This window comes from Propithecus coquereli, unplaced genomic scaffold (assembly GCF_000956105.1).
Source record: "Propithecus coquereli isolate 6110/MARCELLA unplaced genomic scaffold, Pcoq_1.0 Scaffold78, whole genome shotgun sequence".
NCBI lineage: Eukaryota > Metazoa > Chordata > Mammalia > Primates > Indriidae > Propithecus > Propithecus coquereli.
The window spans coordinates 1,489,453-1,494,856 of NW_012153951.1; the positions used below are offsets into that span (position 1 = coordinate 1,489,453).

The 5,404-nt window shown below is 37.0% G+C and overlaps 1 protein-coding gene and 1 pseudogene across 1 annotated transcript in view; one reads left to right on the forward strand and one right to left on the reverse strand.

Moving 5' to 3' along the window:
• PIK3C2G (phosphatidylinositol-4-phosphate 3-kinase, catalytic subunit type 2 gamma) overlaps nt 1-5,404 on the reverse strand; it is a 472,569-nt gene that overhangs the window by 258,585 nt on the left and 208,580 nt on the right. The window lies entirely within an intron of this gene.
• Nucleotides 638-2,873, forward strand: LOC105825091 (annotated as a pseudogene).

The window sequence follows — 5,404 nt, forward strand, 5'->3', positions numbered from 1 at the left end:
CTAGCTTCTCTTAGCATTAAGTTTTTCATCTGAAAAATGGAGATAACAGAATTGTTATCTCAATTAATGAAATAATATTTGAGGTAACTAGTATAGTATCTAGTGTTAACTATACTATGTCTACTGTAAGGCAATATTGTCAGGACAAGAAAGAGTATTGAAAGCAGAAAGTTAGATGATTAGAATTCGTTGTAAGACTTTCCAAGTCAGAGCCATAGCAAAGTGGATAAACTTTAGAATTTCATTTTTTATAGTAGAGAAGGGATAATAAAATATTCCATCAGTTCACCAATTCAGTTCCTGAAATTCCTTGACCCTGGAAAGGGGTTCTCTAGACACTTGACACGACTATATATAAGAATAAATGATTGTGAATAAATACATTGAATTTGAGTTTATAGTCCAGTCAAAGAGGACTCGAAAATCATTAAATGAAATGTTTAAAATTAATGTATTGACACTAGCATCTGTGGTAACTGCCTGAAATAGCTAGAAGTCTTTAAAAAACCATACTGCTTAACCCATGTTTATTAAAGAAAGTTGTTCATATTTTCCATCCCCTCCACAAAAGAGCTATAAACTAAGTGTATAATAGGCACTCAATAAAAACTTGAAGAATAAATAGATGAATGAAAGAATGGATGACTCACATAATACTCTTTCTTCAATGTACTTCCCGGGCACTGCCCTGCCTCTACGAGGCCACTTGGGCAGTCACACCTGCAACATCCGGTAACTGAAGCTCTAGATGGCCTTGTGAGATTTTCAGTGTCATCTATCAGTTTATGTCAACAGTTTATTGAGCAGCAGCCTCTTTAAAAATGCTGCCAAATTTTACTTGGAAGAAAACAGTAGACGTTCCACCATTTCAGTAAATTAATGACATTTACCACACTTTCAAAACGTATGTGCACAGTGCCCGATTTAGAAAGAAAAGTGTCATGTACAGTAGCATTCCTCCCTTGAACAATTTCAGATGACTAAACTCAAGCAAGATGCACCAATTATTTGACCGTCTGTCAAGTGTGGTTAGTGTGTCAGGCAGACTGTCAACTCTCAAGACAAGTTGCTATTTGTGCAAACCGTTCATTCTTCATTGGTCAAAAATGAATGGTACATACCAGAACAAGTATGAGAATTCTAAGTTATTAAATGTGACAAGTATTTGATTGAAATATCCAAATCTGGGTTTCGTTGCAAGAAAAGCAACACATGTGAAGTTCCTTACACAAGGAACAAGAAAGTAGCTGTCTTTCTCTTGTAACTGCATTAGTTGTACATGAATGAAATAGAAAATTGAATTGGAAGAAAGGCAAGAAAAATCTCCATCCAACAGTTAGATAGAATGAATAAAATCTGGTATTCAGTAGCACAACAGGGAGACTACAGTTAACAGCAATTTATTGTATATCTTAAAATAACTAAAAGAATAGAAGTGAAATGTTCCTAACACAAAGAAATACTGAATTCTTCAGGTGCTGGCTATTCCAATTTCCCTGATTAAATCATCAAGACCATATGCCTGTATCAAAACATCACATGTACCTCATAAATATACACAACTATTAAGTACCCATAATAATTGAAAGTAAAAAATTAGAGGGTCTGAGCTACCCCAGCACTGTGGTCGGCACCAGGCTAGGAGGATACGTGGTGCAGGGCTCTGAAGCATTGGGAGGCTTCTGTACAAGTGGACCAACAATCCCACGGGTTGGCAGCCTTGTTTTAGATAATGGAATCCTATCCTACAGCGATTCACAGGATGATGTTTGCAAATGGAGCAAAGGAAGTATAAAGACAGCAGTTTGTGAAATTAAAGTCCATTCAGCAAGCAACATGAGAATGGAATTAATCATTTCAGGAGGGTAGCATTTCTACACGAAGGCAGTGATTGCAGCTGAAAGACAGAGGTGGCTGGTTGCTCTTGGGAGCTCCAAACCATGTTTGACTGATTTGAGGACTACAAAAGAAAAAGAAATAAGTGAAACCAGTGAGTCTCTGAAACCCAAAATGTCTGAACTTCTCCACTACTGTGACCTCCTAATGCAGCAAGTTTATATAATCCAGGAATTTGATCACCATGATGAGAATCATTCACCTCTCAGCACAGAGAACATAAATGAACCCTCTTGTCTGCTTAGTGACACACGTAATACATTCATCACAGAGCTTGAGGAATGTGTGAACAGAGCCAATGCCAAGCTTAACCCTGAGATGTTTCAGCTGCCCCATCCAGACCTCTTAGTTTCTCCTGTGTCACATTCTCCTGTTAAAATGGTGAAGAATTTTGTCAATCATCCTGGTTCTTGCACTTCGGAGAGGAGTAGCCACTCTACTAATATAAATCTGCAGTCCCCAACCCCTGAGCCACAGAGCAGGTCCATGGCCTGTTAGGGACCAAGCTGCAGAGCTCCGCTGCCTGCCCCCCAATTTCTTACATTAAACTTTGGAAATGGGGGAGGGGCACGCACAGCAGGAGGTGAGAGCCTGGCCTGGGAGCCTATTTACAGAGCCTACTTACAGCGGCTCTTGCAGTTCGCATCACAGCCTGAGCTCCCACCCACCCCCCACAGCCCTCCATTGGTGGAAAAATTGTCTTCCATGAAACCTGTCCTTGGTGCCAAAAAGGTTGGGAACCGCTGCTATAAAAGACCCAGTGTCTCCACTTCACCAACTCTCCCAGTGATGACGAAGAACCTACTCAGATACAGACTGTTGTAATGAGATTCCCCTGGAAGACCTAGATAGATCTGTTCACTGTTCAGGAAACACATTTAATGGAGACTTGGCATCGGCAGCCATTCCTGAAGAAAGCAAACTTACGGTTGAAATAAAAATCTGAATAGGATGGTCCTCTTCCATCCTTTTCCTGAAGAAACTGAAGTGTCCAACTTCTCAAAGCATTGCTATGCAAAACCTGCTGTAATTAAACTATTGTTCTAGGAAGTAGTTTTTCCCTTTACTTAGGATTTCTCTGCACTTTAGAGAATATGAGAAAACAAACAAATAAGTGTATTTTATCTTTATGTAGTTTGTTTGCAGGTGTATTTTCGTAATAACTTTACGGTATGAATGTGTGGGGTTTTTTAAAAACAAAGAGTGATGTAACATTTTGATATCCATAAGGATAAATGTAGATATTTTTCTAAAAAACTGCGAGAGACTGGCAGCTTGGTCAGTGTGTACTGTAGCTTATAAACATGAAATCTTAGAAGGTTTCAGTTTGACGGAAGTGTGATATATGTAAATTGTGCCATGGACCAAATGGGCACTTTATTTCAGCTAAAAATAAGTTACAATAGTAGCTTGATGGTGATTGTATTGTATTTCTTTAACCAAAAAGGAAACACTTAAAATTCTAAATATCTTTAGCCCAAATACCATGACATATTGAGCATTTTTAAACAACTCGACTGTACTGTTCTTTACATGCGAAGTTGACACTACTGATTTGTAAATACCAATTGTTGGGTTGAAGTATTTCATTTTTACTTATTTATTTTCTTCTTTTATCAAAAGATGATTGAATCCTAACCTTTGTGTCTGCCAAATTTAAGATGTGTATATATTATTATTTATATTGTTCTAGAAAAGAGGTTGACATTATAGTGACCTTGCTCACTGACACCAGAGAAATAAACAACTTTCAATAGAATCCTCTTCATTGTAGTGCTTTCCCCCTAAAATAGACATTAAACTCTGTTGTAAAGTATTATTTGCAGCTCTTTAGAATATCTAAGACACATTTTTATTTATGAATATTTATACAAAAAAGGAATTCTGTCAAGGTGACCACTCTATATCACCTGAAAATGGCATTATTTAATTAAAGAACAAATAGCATTTTTTGGTAGTACCTGCCCATACCTATTGTCAGTGTTTGCCTTGTAATCTGTTTTTTTTTTTTTAATTCACTTTGTGGTGATGGTTTTGTCCAGGGTTTCAGATGGCGAGCACTTTAAACAAACTGATTTGGTGGTTTTGATTAATCATGTGTTTAATAAAGACTTGGTTTTGCATTCAAAAAATATTTTAAAAATTTTTCAGAGAGTGGTATTTTGAAAAGCAAAGATAAAAAAGTAAAATAGAACCTAAAAAAAAGGGCTTGCTCATTAACCGATACAAAACACAAAGAACTCTGAATCTTCACAGCCCAGAAAAATAAAACAAAATTGTAGAATAGAGAAGTCAGAAAAAATCAGAAACTGTTCAGTAATTCCCCAATGCTCATAGAGAGTCTCAATACAGAAAATTGTATTTCAAAAGATGGTAAATGGATGCTTGGCAAGGCCTCCTCATAAAACACTTTTCACCAAATCACTAGATGTAGTCTTTCACTCTCAAGCAGGGTGTTAAGAAACAGCATGGTTAAGTCAGTAAAAAGCACCTCATACCATGGACCTGATCAGTGTAACGGTTGATACCTCTTCAAAAACTCTTATTTCAGAGCATCATATTATTCTGTAGATCATTTAACTTAACTTGTCTCAATTCCAGAGAGCTAGGGAGTCTATCTTTTAAGAATAGCAGAAATTATTGCGAGCATATCACGAGCCAACACTATATGTCTAGTGTAACATGACTTGTTCTGATTATCTACTGTTTTAAGTACAGTAAAGATAAGTTAATCTGTAGGCAGTACGAGTACATGCAGTGTGATTATGTTTTATTCATTCAACAGGTATTGACTGAGCACCTATCATATGTACTATGCACAATATTCTGTTAAGGATGAGTGGTTAAGTCCCATCCTCACAGTCTAGTACAAAAACATAGGGTTTACCTATATCAAATCTACTCTCCTGATCACATCTGTAAAATGAATCTGCTTTTGTTCAGATATCAAAACCTTAAAGGAAGATGACAAGTTTAGAGATAAATTCTGAATATTGTAAACCAATCAGATAAGTAGAGTCATCTGATCGCTATCTGACAGGGTGACTGATTGAGGATGACATGGGACACAATTCTGGCAAATAATATGAGATGTTAACTCAGCCATGGGGTTTATGGGAAAATTTTTCTTGCCGAGAAAGGGACATCCCCTTTTCTCTTGCTGCATGGTGTCACGTATAGATGTGGTACCAACTGTGTCCATCTTTTTGCAATAATGATGTGAATGGGACCAAGGACTAGCCAACACACTAAGGATGGCACAGCAGAAAGATAAACTGGGTTATGACAACATCATAAGCTGCTGCAATAAGCAACTCTGGAACCACTCCAGTAAAGAACTTCTTATTATGTGAGATAATTAATTTTTCATATCATTTTAAATGAGTTGAATGACAGTTTTTGATTACTTGCAGCCCAAAGCGTCTTTGAGTGAAGGAAAACCATGAAGGAAACAAATGTATGCGGTATATTAATAACCATATTGGAGGTGTGTACAAGGGCTACAATC